This window comes from Malaclemys terrapin, chromosome 7 (genome assembly GCF_027887155.1).
Source record: "Malaclemys terrapin pileata isolate rMalTer1 chromosome 7, rMalTer1.hap1, whole genome shotgun sequence".
In the NCBI taxonomy this organism is placed as follows: Eukaryota; Metazoa; Chordata; order Testudines; family Emydidae; genus Malaclemys; species Malaclemys terrapin.
The window spans coordinates 106,854,863-106,870,063 of NC_071511.1; the positions used below are offsets into that span (position 1 = coordinate 106,854,863).

The window sequence follows — 15,201 nt, forward strand, 5'->3', positions numbered from 1 at the left end:
GCTGGATCATATAGATTGTCCTTCGGTTAATCTTGTCTGGTATTTTCATTTATCAAAGCCAAAATACATGTAATTAACTCTGAAATGATATAGCTCACTATGAAGTGATTTTGCTACTGCCATAGAGATAACTTAGTGTCGATTGTACTAATACGAAATGCAAGTTGAAATTAAATTAATAGTATCATGTCCATGAAGGAGTAATAATTAAAAAAAAAAAAAGTAAACTACTACAGAGAAAAATCTTTTATAGTGGCAAAAAATAAATGTTATCTCCAGGCCTCTTATTGGTTACATTTTAGGGTTTGCTGCCTCTTGAGTCTTTCCCATGATTAAGGCTACGTTTTAGTCATGGGGATTTTTAGTAAAAGTCATGGACAGGTCACAGGCAGTAAACAGAAATTCATGACTTTTACTGTATACCCAACTAAATCGGGGTGGGGGGTGGGGCGGGGGGAAGAGGGGCAGCCCGGGAGATGCTGTGGGTGGTGGCAGGGCTGGCAGACTCCCTAACTGGCTCTGTGCCTGCCTGCTCCTAGGCGGAGGTGTGGCCAGAGGGCTCTGCACGCTGTCTCTGCCCGAGTGCCGGCTCCGCAGCTCCCATTGGCCGGGAACCACAGCCAATGGGAACTGTGGGGGCTGTGCCGGCAGGCAGAGGCAGCGCGCAGAGCCCTCTGGCCCCTCTGCCGAGGAGCCAAGGGATGTCGCCACTTCCGGGGAACCCCCCGAGGTAAGCACTGCCCAGAGCCCTCCCCCCTCCTGTGCCCCAATCCTCTCCCACACCGAAATTCCTGTTGCTGCTGCTAGGGGAGGGGGGTAAGGTGGCCCGAGACTGCCCCAGCCGCGGCCAGCGCAACTGGTCCCGGGGCTCCCTGAGCTGCTCAGGTGGCCCCCGGGCCAGGCGCACCAGCCGCTGCAGAAGTCACGAAGGTCACGGAAAGTCATGAAATCCATGACCTCCGTGACAAACTCGTAGCCTTACTCATGATCTGTATCCAGTTAATGGCAACAAGATTTTTGAGCAACTTTTTTGGGGGAAAACTCTGAAACCTTTAAAAAACTTTACATCCAACCACTCCATTTCTCTTTTTCTCTTTCTGTGTAATGCTGGAATAGCTATATGGAGGAGCTGGGTTCTTTGTTGTTTAGGGGATTTATCATCTTCACTCTGATCAACTACTGTACATCTTTGTTAAAAGGGAGAAAAATCTCCCATTCCCATTCTCTGCCTTCATTCTGTCTGTTATATATGCCTTTCTGATTCAGAGACCTGCAGGTGCTGGTGATCAGTGGGTGATTAGCCTGAGTGAGGATTTCAAGATCAGCGGCTGCTTCATTGCAAGGGCACTGAGGCCTGGTCTACACGTAAAAATTAAATTGACCTAGCTACGTTGCTCAGAGCTGTGAAAAATTTCACCTCCCGAAAAACCTTGCCTAGTCTTGATTACCTTATAGACAGCCAAAAAAGAGAAGAAATATAATTTCATAATCATTGCACAGAATTTCCAGCATTCCCAATTTCAGTACTTTCTATGATGACATAAATTAAAAATAATTATTCTTTGAATTAGTTTGCTTACTCCTTCAGGAACAGGAGTTATTACTGTGTCAATAGCGCTAGGTCACAGCTGCCTCAAATTTCCTTAGGCATTTTGTCATCAGTCATTAATATTTGCAACGACTCCAAATTATCTTGTAATTTTAACAAAGGCATCAGGGAAAAATAAGTGCTTCTTGGTTAGATGGCCATAAATAAGTAGATCACAAATAAAGAGCCTTTACTTTTATTATGCGAAATGACTGTGTAGCTGTTAATGGAATTTAGTTGATACTATGATAGTTATGCTTTTGCAAGCTTATGGAAGAGCTCTCCCATTGGGCTATTTTGACAGCTCTCTATAATAATATGGGAGAGTGATGTGTCTAACAAGGTCTCAGAGAAAAGATACCTTGTTTGCATTTCAGAACTTGTAATTCAATATGTTTTGCAATGGAAAATAACATGGGAAAAATGCCTTCCATCTCAGTCTACCATTACATCTATTAAACATATGCATAGCATGCTGCTGCTTGAACTGAGTCAATGGGACTCGTCTCAAAGAATGATCTCACTCTGATCCCATTGAGTAGGAACTAATTTGCAGTTTTTGAGAAGCTTTTTCTATTGCCGTGCACAGCATTGTACTCCATTAGCCTGTATCACAGTTCATTTTGTATTGTATCAGATTGTGTTCCACTCTATTTTATACCAAAGCTGTTGTGCGAGCTTAAATATAGCAGGTGCTGCCTGTCCATTCTATAATAACTTCGTCCTACTGTGTGGATTTTAAGATGTATTATGCTCTTTGCAAGGGAAGGGTACAACCTAAAGAATCTCAGTCCCGTCTTCCTCCATCTGCATTTCCAACCTGATTACGGCTGTGCAAGGCATAGCGCCGGTGTGTGGTGTATGATATTTTACTGAAATAGATCCTATTATATTTGTAAATTATCTATAGATATGTATGAAACAATAACTGTTTGAAAAGTGCATTAATACCTTGTACAATGCAGTTAAAACAGTAAACACGTAATCTGTTTGGATTTCCATATCCATAAGCAGCTGGAGGTGTCTGCAAAAGTGGAGTAACCAAAAGTTAAATATTAGACCTCTGATAGAAGGAGTAAAATAATAACAGAAAGTGTCTGCTACTTTAGTACCTGTGTAAGAACAGGCCTAAATCCTTAGGCCCAGAACCTGAGCAATATATAGGCCCATTACACTAGAGGAGCTCTTCACTGGTTTCAAGTCCAAGTCCAAGTCTAGTAGGAATAGGCAAGTGTTTCCTGCTCCCTCACAGGGCCTCCACCTGTCTGCCGTTCTGCCTTCCCCATGCGGACACCACTCGGCGTGTCTACACTAAAAACTTAAGTCGACTTACGTTAGGTCGACTTACAGTCACTGCAGTTACTGTGGTGGTTCACATCCACGCTACACTCCTTCTGCTGGTGGTGCGCATCCTCACCAGAAGCACTTCCACTGACTTAACGGGGTGCGGGGAGTGCTGGGGCTGAGAACCAAGGTTCTCAGCTCCATGCAGCCGCCCCCCCGGGCTCTTGGCTCCCTGCGGGGAACCTGGCTGCCCCCCTGGGTTCTCGGCTCCCTGCCAAGAGCATTGCAATTGAGCGGGCTCTCAGCTCCCCTCCCGGAGTCAGGGTGGCTTCTGGGATCCCGGTGGGGAGTGGGAAGCTGGGTGTGGGGATCCAGGGCAGCAGCCCGGCTCAGAATGGGTGGCCAGGACTGTGGGGGGCAGCCTGGCTTAGAGCGGAGAGGCAGCGGGCAGCAGCCCATCTGAGAGTGGGGAGCCGGGAGCCTGGGGACAGCCTGGCTTGGAGTGGGGAGCCTGGGCAACCGCCCAGCTGGGAGTCTGGAGCCCCCCCCCCCACTCTCCTGGGGTGAAAGCCCGAGCTGTGAGGCTTTCTTGTCAATTTCATGGCTCCAGCCTGGAGACATCTAAACAGACACTGTGTTGCCCTAACTACACCGACATAAGCCCTGTGCCTCTCATGGAGATGGAGTTATGATGTCAGTGTAACAATAGGGCACTTCCCTCACCAGGAGCAAGGCTGTAGTGTGTACGCTGACGTAATTAGGTCAACGTAAGCTGCCTTAGGTCGACCTAACTCTGTAGTGTAGACCAGGGCTGAGACTGTTGCAGCCTGGTTGCTGGGGTGACCTTTGGCAGGACAGAACACAGATTGGGAAGGCTCAGTCAGGGAAATTTGTGGGGCTCTGCCCTGTATCTTATTGCCTTGTGAATTGGGGGAAATGTGAATGAGTCCATTGTCCTCTCCAATGTGTGTGAGGGTTTGTAGACAGAAAATTCTCTCTCTGCAGTTGAATTATTTGGCTGTTGTTTAGCTCGTTTAGCACTGGGAGGTCACAGCTCCTGTTCTGGAGGTAGGCAGGATAGCTACAGAACTAGTTTGTTCCATGGCTGCAAATGATCTGCGGGCCTCCCCTCTCTCTTAGGATTTGTGTAGTGCTCTGCAGCCTCATAGGGATTTGGTCATGGGTTTTCTATCCTCAGACTGATTTGCATACTTGGGCAGGAGACAGTTCCTACGCAGTCAAGATCTGCAACACTTGGCAGATGTGAACCTTCTATATTGACAGGGGGGTCAGGGAACATACGCCCCTTTGTCCTCATCTGATACTTGATGGAAGTGGCAGTCTTGGCCCACTTTATCGTGAAGAGTTCCATTCTGACCCCCACGATACTTGGTGTGTGCCTTGAGAGTTCCACTGCTTCGGAGAGACAGCTGCACTGGGGTACCAGTTAGGTAACAATCTGAGCCATGTATCTGAGGGCATGTTGGATACCCAGGTATGGATGTTCTTTTTGCCAATAATCTGAACTGAGATTCAGTTTTAAGTTTTTTCTTTTTCTTTCGCGTGTGTGTGTGTCTCGTTTTTTAAAGCCAGCTTTTATTCTTTGCTAATCCTCAGAAGCAGTCCAAGAAATGACATTTATGCATATTTCATAATGTGATTTCTGTAGGCATACGGAGCAAACAAATCAATTTCTCAGCAGCATGCTGTTTAAAAGAAACAGCAACAACCTGTGGGATAAGTTGCAGAAGCTGTTAAAATTAATTATAAATGGCAGAAGATATAACGTAAGAGGGAAAAAGTGCTAATGTGCGAAGAATAATAAACTTTCAGTAGATAAAAAGGAACTTTCTGTCATCTGCTTATTTAAACTTTGTATATTTATAAGTATCATAACATGTTAAAACAATGTATTGCTTGCTAGCAACAATACGTTTACCATTTCATTTTGGTTTTGTAAACAGCCTCTTCCCATCTCAAATACTAGCTTTTTCCTAGTCCAGTATTAGAGTTCGTTTTTCAGTATGTTCATGGATAGGCCTTAATTGTTGTCTCAGCTACACCTGCGTACAGCAGAAGTAACTGCATAGGAGACAATTTGGTTACACCAGTATAGGAGAGAGGGGAATCAGGTCAGTCTATTTAGCATAGGGGATGATTTTTGTCTATTATTTAGCATAAGGGGTGGTTTTCGTCTAGCAAGGTCTCAGAGGAGAAATATCTGATTTGCATTTCAGAATTTGTAATTTAATATTTATTGCAATGGTGTCCTCCCTCATTTACAGTCCACGTTTTGCAGTACATTGTTTTGCCCAAACCAGCTCATTTTTGCCAGCAGAATGGGTGTAACCTGTAACTCCTTGAAAAATTAAGCTAAGTGGAACAGCTACATATCTATTTCAGCTGAGGTGCAATTTGCTGTTTATGGGATAATGTCAAGTACTGGTGTACTATACTTCCATTATTTGTAATACCTTCTTGGTTTAGCTGGAAGTGTGTTTGTTTGTTTTTTGTCCTATCTCTTTTGGTTTTGTGTTATGCATTTGATAAATATTCTTGGTTTTTATCCCTGTTTCTAATTGAACATGACATTAAATTAACATGATTTAATAATATTTTACATATGTCTATAGTGAAAGGTTGTAAAGGATCCCAGAGCATTTCAGAAGCTGTGTGTGTGCTCCAGCATTGAAATACAGCCTCATCTAAATGAGGGGAAAGAGGTCAGCAGTCATCCAGCTTAGTGCAAAAGAAATTGTTCCTAGGTACCTTTGGGCAAATCCATCCTCTTTAAAAACAAATGAACAAAAGCACTATAGGCTCTTTAATATTCATATAGAGCAGGCTGGACTACAGATATTAAAGTTTCATTGTGAAGAAATTCCTCCCCACCAGGCAGACACACGCAGCAAACTTCCATTTCTGTTCCTCAGGGGTGGTGGAAATAAAGGGCTGAGTTGCCCTTGATGGGATTTGAATATGTGGTTTCAGGTGCTATGGGTACTACAAACTTGATTGTGTTGATGGGATTTGAATATGTGGTTTCAGGTGCTATGGGTACTACAAACTTGATTGTGTTAAGTTACCTATCTTACTAGCTTTTTATTATCCATTTCCTTGTTGGAGCATCCACAATGTTGTGATCACTGTGTTGGGAATAAGATTGTCTTGAGGAAGCTGGTGGGAGAAGAAGGGATGGGATCAGGCTGCTTCTGTGTGCAGACCATCTTTTGTTTCAGACATGCCCTCTGTGTTCCTAGGTTCTTCGTTCCTATTGTTGGCCTCCATCTAAGGCTTTATAGAAGAGAAGGCTACCGTCTTCATCATTCTTGTCATCTTCCTCCACCGCATCTTCTCTAGAAGATGTTTCCAGGGGTCCGTTAACTTTCAGTGCAGCCTTTTGATCGCACTTTAACCTCAATCCTGCAAAGAGAAACGTAAGCACAAACTCGTGTGACACCCCATCAAGGCCTAGATTTGGGAGTGTCCTTAGTCTTTCTGCTTTTCAGACTGATGGATGGTGTTGTGGAAATGTTGATCTGAATGCCTGGAGGTGGAGAGGTTACTGGCTCTGGTGTGGGAGTGTTGCTTATAATTCTCAGGTGAACATTCAATGTGTGTCTGCTGAAAGATCAGGGGAACGGGGGGGAGAGGGGGGCTAGGTAAGATGAGCTGTTATGTGATTCTGATCAGATGGAGGTGTGCGAATCTTTTTCTGTGGCTAGATTCAGAGTTGAGTAGGTAAAGGAGGAAGATGAGGTGAAGAGAGAACAACCCTGCTTATATGTAATAGGTCCCATGTGTGTTAGAAAATACACCTGATTGGGAGGTCTGGTTACAGAATAGTAGTACCTAATATGATTAACACATTCTGGAGCCAGAACCGAATCATAGCTTCCTGTCAGTTTCTGGGTGAAATTTCAGATGTTTGGTTTTTGACCTATGACTCGGGACTTGCCTGCTTGAAAGACAGCCTCTCTTCCTGTGCAGTTGCATGCAGTGGAGATTCTGGAGCTGTTTTGCATTTAATTTTTTTAAATTAAATTTAAAAAAAAAACTATGTTAAAAGAACATTACGGTTGCAAAATCAGGCACTTAAAAGTTAGTAAATGTCAAAAGTTAAGTTGCCCATGCAACCTTAATTCAGCTTCCGTGCATGAAGGTCTTTAGATAGTTTCTCCAGACATCACTTAGAGAGTTTGTGGCAGAGGTAGGGATGGAACCCAGCTCTCCGGGGTAAAATGGATGAATAGTGCCTGCCTGCTTCCTAAGGCTGGGCTATGAGGCGTGGCTCGATAAGGGCTGTGAAGTGCACACCGGTTAGTGGAACAGCTGATACTACAACTCATGGTCTTCCTGATTCCCTGCCTCTCCCTACTCCAGGGGGGATAAGGGAATAGCAGTGGCTTCTGCTGTGGCAGCCATCAGTCCAGAGCTCTAGCTCTGGGATCACCATACAGAAGGCTCCGTGGGGCCTGGGGGTGCGCTCAGTGCAGAAGGAATGATGAGAGAAGAAGCCTTACTGAACATGTGCAAGTGATGATTTTCAGAGGCTTTTAACTCTCAAATCTTGGTGGCTTTGCAAAGGGGACTTCTTGGACTGTGCCCCATCAGACAAATGCCTGCTCTCCAAATCATGGAGGTGCTAGAGCTCTTTGAAGATAGTTAAAACAGTTTGTGTCTGGCAAAACTACCTCTTTCCCGTCCTTCTTGGAAGCTGCTAACTTCTTTTCGCTGACACTTAAAAATAAAATTCAGCCTGAGGCAGAGAGCCAACATAGAAAATATCCCAAATGGTTAAAAATTTGGCAGAGTTATAAGTAACTGAAAACAGGAGCTTACGATGGAAAGTATTAGGCAACTTTAACTATGTAGGTGTTGCTAATACCTGTAATTATTTATCAAGCAGCCTACATGGTGGGATCAGTGGGTTTTATGTTTAATGTGTTTAAATGAAAATGTTGTAATTGTGTTAACAAATCCTCCTACAGCCCTGCGAAGTCCATGAAATCACATTCCTCGGTTATATGCTTCTGAAAGACTCTTAGCTACACAAGGTCAGGCCATGTTGTGTTAGGGGAGCTGGTTACACTATATTTTATGATGTAGACTGGACCTGAGGCTGCCACCTGCAGAGTGCTTTTTATTAAATTTTACTTGTTTTTTTTTTTTGGCAGGATATTCTTAAAGCTAACTGCTTACTTGGAAATTTGGTGTTGATGACTCATCCATCAATTTGGAATTTTGTTTTTATTTTCAAGTTTTCTGAAGGCAGAGTTTGTTGGGCAGTTTGTTCTTTAAACATAAGAGAAATCTCATCTGTGAAGGTTAAGGAAAGGGTGGAAATTAAATATTACAGTCTATTGGCCTCAGGGCTGAATTTTGGAGTGAGTTTATCAGGGGCTGGCAATACGACTGAGCTTTGCACAATTAATTGCCAATGACTGCACAGAGTTTGGCTTTCTGCAGGGACTGGAAAATTTTAGGCCAGGTCTACACTAGAAACTTTAGCCAGGATAATGATGTCGGTTAGGGGGTGTGACTTTTTTGCAACCTTTTTTTATCCTGGCAAAAGACCATGTGTAGACACACCTATAAAAGCGTTTTTGCCAGTACAGTTTATTTTGCTCAGGGAACTGATGTACGTTATACTGGCAAAAGCACATTTTTGCCAGTACCAGCTGTGTGTACAGTAGAAGGGCTTGTGGGTATAGCTATACCAGCAAACCTTTTCTGGTATAGACTAGACCTTAATGTTTGAACTCTCACCAGTATGCTCCTGGACATCGAGAAACTTCAACGGTTCCAGCTCTCTAATAACATAAAATAATTACCACTCAATCTTTGTGTGCAGGTTTGATTCTCTTTGGCTGCATCAAGAGCAATTCTGTTGAAGGTTCAAGTTAATGGCGTTTGCATTTGTGTAAAATCAGGGTGAATGAGAGCAGAATCAGGCCCAGTGAGTTTAACTTTCTGTAGGAGTGCATCTACTCTCGAAAAATGAGTATCCATATTGCAACCAAGTCCCTTATCTGACATAAATGACAATGTAGGTAAGGCAATTCTCAGATTAGATCCATGGAAAATGTTCAGAAAGCAGTTCTTAGGTGTAACTTCCTGCACAGGAAATCTAGGCTCATGAACTTAAAGCTTTTTAAATGAGAGCCTTCTCCTTGCTGTGCAAAGCAACACTCTGGGTGGGCAGCAGTAGGGTTATTCTGATAAAGGCTAGCGAGAACACCTCCCCATCAAACAGTGGAGAAAGGACAGGCCCCTTACATCTACACTCCGATTAGACACACACGGCTGGCCCGTGTCTGCTGAGTCGAGCTCCTGGGGCTTTGGGTAAGGGGCTGTTTAATTGCGGTGTAGATATTTGGGCTCAGGCTGCAGCGTGGGTTATGGGACCTTGCAAGGTGAGAGAATCCCAGAGCCTGGGCTGCAGCCCAATCCTGAACATCTACACTGTAATTACCAGCCCCTTAGTCCAAGCCCTGTGAACCTGAGTCAGCTGGCATGGGCCACCCACGGGATTTTAATTGCAGTGTAGACATACCGTTAGAATGAATGGCGTACAGAGTATTTTGTAAGATACTAAATTGTTCAGTGTTCCAGCCAGGATTGTATTGCAGGGGTTAAGGTCCTCATTAAACTAGAGGAGTTTTTCTAAATTAGGGCTTGATTCTGCCCCCACTGAATTCTGTGGGAGTTTTGCCATTGAGTTCAAAGGGAGCAGGACCGGACCCTTTAGTGCATGTGTCATTTTAATGTTGTCTCATTTTCATAATTTAGAAATCAACAGGTTTTTTTCCTGGAGGTGCTGTCCTGATAATGCAGTGTCAAAAATGGTTTATTTTTGTCTTTCTGTGGTCTGTCCAATATAATGTGACACCTGTTTTATAACATACGTCATTTGGTGCTAACATGGTCTCACTCTTCTGCTCATTGCTAGAGGCCTATGCAATCTGAAGAAAATTCAGGGCCAAATCCAGCAGACACTAATGAGTGTACTGAGGGGTCCCGTTAACTTGAATGAAATTATTCACACATGTAGGCACTATGGCCCCGATCCAGCCATGCATTTAATCCCATGCTTAACTTTAAACAGGAGTAATTCTGATGTCCTCAAATGGGACTACTAACGTACCTATAATTAAGCACGTGCTTAAGTGCTTTGCTGGATCAGAGCCTATGTTCGTTAGCATTTGCACAGTCACATCCTAAATGTGATCAAGCACTGCTGATCCTTGATTAGCTCATATTTTCTCTCACTATGACCCAGTCAGTAGTGAAGAGTGCAAGTAGTGTCTGTATCCTGACCCATAAAAGAAGTAAGGGGTTAGGAGAAGCTGCATAGCAAGGCCACTTCACATGAAAGGCTGTTAGATTCAGGTCACTGAGTTTGGACTGCTGCGTTTTATGACAAAGTCTAAAAATGCAGATTTGTAACAACTTATGTTAATAAATTCAGACTGCTTGAATTTCACACTGAATAATAGCAGGAATTATCAGAGATGGTGACTTATGAGATCTGATTGAATGTAATCTTTTCTCAAAATTAAACTGATAAAACGATGTCATATCACAATATTTTTATTAACATTCTTTGATACAAAAACTATTGGACTAAGGTTTTTTTTTTTTTTTTTACAATAAAATGAAAGTAATAGAATGACAAATCAAAAATATTCAATGAATTTTTAAAATGCAGTGTCACATTTTGAATGCAATTTTGTGACTATGGAGAGCTGAATGCAATACCTTTTACCCTCAGGCTGCCCACTTTCATACATTAAAAATATTCTATTTAAATGCAGATTTTTATTTGCTATCTGGCATAGCGTTCAAGGAAAACAGATAGGAGAGAAGGCAGAAATATGCATCTGTTAATTTAATTATATGTTTCTTGTGACCTGTAAAAGTATGGGGCTTTTGTTAGTGTGTGTGGAGGGGATATCAAGTGTGTCTATTTAAAAAAATGTGGTATCACAGTTTCTAAAGAAATATTGGAAGGGAAATGTAAACAAAATACTTACAACAAACCCTTAAGTAAAATTAATAAACTTAGATCTATATACGCACAGACGCACATGCAGTGTACTTAGTATATGTGGCTTGATCTTCCACATGTGCATGGCGATAACTTTGCTTACTTGAGTGAAGCTACTCCTGTGCCTGTTTGGAGGGCCAGGTCAGGGTTTTGGAACCAAGGGTCAGATCCTTTAACTGCATCTGTGAAGTGTCTCATTTAGGGCTCTGCACAGGAACAGTGGGTCCAGCCATGTGGAGTCATTTGCAGGATCAAGGCCTAAACTATATAGAAAGATTTAGATTCCTTTACTGAATTGGTTTCTTCTCTGCCTCAATCTGAAAAATACTACTTTGGAGTCATCCGTAAAAGGAAAATAGATGGAAGAGTCTTCAGCTTTCCCTTTTTTTAATTTGAAAGACGTTTCCCAATTTTAATGCTTGTTGCATTACATTTAAGTGGATTTTGACTTTCATTTGGTTTTGTTAAAATAGATTGAGACGTATTACTGGATGAATTAATTTTATTAATGACAAATGAACTGGCTTGTTAGAGTAACCACTCTGGAAATATAGGGATACACTCCATGAGGCAGAAGTTATGATTAAATAGAATGTTGAAGGCCAAAGATGTACCTTTTGCTATTTGCTTGACCTTCTACCTTGCTAAGAACAAACTAGGTCACACTTGTTTTCCTCTATTATTTAGAGTACTAGAATTCTGAAAACCCAGTATTAGTTAAATGTCAGTGTCAATGATGGTTGGGTTGATTGCCAGTAGAGGATATCAGATTATGTTTATTTGTTTTTCATTTATGATGATTTTGAACTGTCTGGAACCATTAGGTTGCACAATAGCTAACCCCTGTAAACATATGGTCTGGTTTCTGTTACTCTTTGCCTTCCTCCCACCCCTCTCCTCTGTGTCTACCAATGTGAGATATCCCATCTCCTAGAACTGGAAGGGACCTTGAAAGGTCATTGAGTCCAGCCCCCTGCCTTCACTAGCAGGACCAAGTACTGATTTTGTCCTAGATCCCCAAGTGGCCCCCTCAAGGATTGAACTCACAACCCTGGGTTTAGCAGGCCAATGCTCAAACCACTGAGCTATCCCTCCCCCCCGGGTGTTTGTACAGTGTGTCGTAGAAAGAAGCCCTGATTCTTGGATTGGAGGTTAGAGGAGTGTGTGTGTGTGGGGGGGGTGGGGGGTGTGTCCATAATCCTGACTCCAGTACCGACTTGCTGTGTGAACTTCTACAAGTCGAAATCTCTCTAAGCCCCAGTTTCTTTCCCTCTTAAAATAGGATAAATGAGGCTTAGTTACTTAATAGTGGCGGTGTAAATGGCATAACTAACTAATGACTATCGAGTGCTGTATGCAGAGTTGTTGTAGCCATGTTGGTCCCAAGATATTAGAGAGGCAAGGTGGGTGAAGAAGTATTTTTTTATTGGACCAACATCTGTTGGTGAGAGAGAAGCTTTTAAACTACACAGAGCTCTTCAAAAACTCTTCTCCTTGTCTCTCTAATATCAAGTGCTAAGGCAGCACACATTATTATTAAGCCCATACAATAGGAGTAGAATGCCCCAGTTCTGGGCTCCTTACTGCTGATTTCTCTATGCCGTGTAGCCCCTTGGGAGTTTTTTTACAGTAGTACTGGTCAAGGTTTGGCACAAAAGAAGCTTTTTGAGCATTTTATATGCTTCACTGCGAAGAATTTTCAGTTTCCTGAAATTTCACAGGAATTGAAATTTATGATGGTGTGAAATCTCACAAAATGAACAAATAGAAAAAAATTCTGTTTTGAAGACCAGCTCAGCACAAGTTTTACTGTAGATGTATAAGTATCAAAATTGTTTTCTGCATTACTAGTCTGCACTTCTGTAACAGGAAGACATGGTAGTAAAATTATAGCGACAATGGAAAGTGGGAATGTTTTGGCTTTTACCTTATTCTAAAAAATTCTTATTGTGAAGAAAACATTGTTTATGTCTAATATTCTGGAGAACAGTTTGCAAAAATAGGTAAGTGCTAATAGCTTCATTCTGCCATTTGCAAACTCAGATACAGGGAGTATGTTATTTAAGGTCACACAGTGAATTGAGAGCAGATCTTAAGTTGTCTGATCACGAGCCTGAACTCTTACCTGTGGGCCGTTGCCTGTATTGAGAAAGCCACTGAAACCTGCAGAAGAATGGTCTGGTGTATAAATGCTACTCATGCAATTTAAAAATCCATGGGGAATGCTTTATCTTATGCATTCAGTTTTTCAAAATAGCTAAGCAGCGTGGGGATGTACTTTAAAAATGTGTGTCACTTCCTTGTTTCAACTGTTCTTCCCTAAGTTCTGTTTGCTTCTCTCTCTTTACAAATTTACCTCCACCTCACCTTTTCCTTTTTGGCAAACCTCCCGAGCTTCCCCAAGGGATAACACCAACTGTGCATTGTTTAATTGAGAGATCCCTAGCAACGTAGAGCTTAAACTGAACAATCATGAAATACACTCGGGAGCTTGCAATCAGAATTAGGGTCTTTATTATAAAATGTGAATTTTTTTTTCTGTTTAGGGCCCCAATGCTGAAAACACTTGTGCACTTTCTTCACTTTACTACCCAATGAAGGCTATGGGGGCTACTCGTGCTAGTAAAGTTAAGCACATGCACAAGTGTTGGAGGAGCAGAACTTGAAATGCTTAAATATATGTGAAACCTAAGGGAAGCGATGTCAAGTGAGCAGAGCAGAGGACTGAGAGTCAGTCATACTTCTGGGTTCTAATCCTGCTCTTGCTTCCAGTATGTTGTGTGATATTGATTTAGGGACAGATTTTTAAAGGTATTTAAGTGCCTAACTGCCATTGATTTCAATGGAAATTAGGTGCCAAAAGTCTAGCCCTGCAATCACTGATTCTCTCTTTCACAGTTTATCTATTATCATTGGGGTAGTAATACTTTCAACAATACAGGGGTGAGGTGTGGCATAACTGTGATTTATAAAGCAGAGCATAAAATGTAGTATTGAAACTTAAAATTCCATTTACCACGTCGAATAGACATTTTGAAAAGAAAAGGGCTTTTTTTTAAACTAAGTCCCTTTAAACTATTTAAACAGGAGACTAATAAATGTTTAAATTGTTCAAGAAAGTGCGCGTGAATACTGTACATCTACTTTTTCATGTTTGACTTGGAGCTGTTCAATTTGAAACTGGTAACTTTTTTTGTAATTTTTTTATTAAAAAAAAAAGGATGAAAATCAGTTGAATTGGTTTATGTATTGCCTTTACTCTCACAATAGTGAAAAGCTCTCATCAAGTATGTATCAGATTATTTTATTATGCCAACATTAATATTGGAAGCACACACGTAATCTGGAGTCAGCAGGTTCATACGCTACTATCTCATTAAATTTTCAGGCAAAAGCTGCAAAAATTAATTGGAGGCATGTAATAGTTTAGAATGTGAGCTGGCTTATGGTAATATAAATTACGTGAAGAGAAGACAGTTTTATATACTGAGAGGGGGAAAACTGGTTTACTTTAATGAGAAGAGATAGAAATGTGGAGCTATTTTTTCATTACAGATGCACTCTAAACTGTTTGGACTTACTTGATGAATAGAGTTAATTCTCTGCTACAGTTCCAATAATTCATGTTGCACAGTTTAATGACTTCTAGATAAAAACAGGATTGAAATGTTAATTTCTATGAAGAAATTGGAGTACTCTCATATATCAGGCTTTTTTTCTATTAAACTACTAGTTAATTTCACTAAACAAGTCTCTTGAAGATATTTCATGCTACATAGATTTTTGTATTTCTTACCTGCTTTCTTTATTTTTATTTCTTATTATGTCAGTGGTTGTGAACATTGGCTTCTGTAGAATTCAGCCTTGTAGAAATTTCAGTTGTACTTAATCTGCTGTCATAATAAAAGTTGTGGGTTGTTTTTGTTGTTGTTTTGTTTTTTAGTACACAATGATTTTTAAGCCCTTTGATGTTTTCTCCCATAATTTATTTACAAATTAATGTTATAGTCCCATCCAATGAATCTTCTATTCAGTATACTTCTGAGAGCATGGGGAGCAGATTCTCAGCTCTTGTATATTGTCTTGGTTCCATTGACTTTACTGAAGCTATGACAGTTTGAACCAGCTGAGACTACCCCATGGTCAGTAAGGTCTTACTGAATTAGTTTATATTGAATATGCAGCTCATGTTGTAGCATTGTGAATTGCTGGGTGGTCTCTGAACAGTGCTCCCATACTTTGAGTTAATTTTTTATTATTGGTGGTGTTATTTATTTGT

At 41.4% G+C, this 15,201-nt stretch overlaps 1 protein-coding gene across 3 annotated transcripts in view; it reads left to right on the plus strand.

The window, feature by feature from the left end:
* Positions 1-15,201, plus strand: part of CTBP2 (C-terminal binding protein 2) — a 225,327-nt gene that overhangs the window by 45,663 nt on the left and 164,463 nt on the right. The window contains exon 2 of one of the 3 annotated variants that reach the window (XM_054034398.1): positions 6,133-6,309. The exons of the other annotated variants lie outside the window; for them this stretch is intronic. The gene's annotated coding sequence lies outside the window, so the exon portion shown is untranslated. The remainder of the gene's footprint in view (positions 1-6,132; positions 6,310-15,201) is intronic. 3 annotated transcript variants of the gene reach the window in all.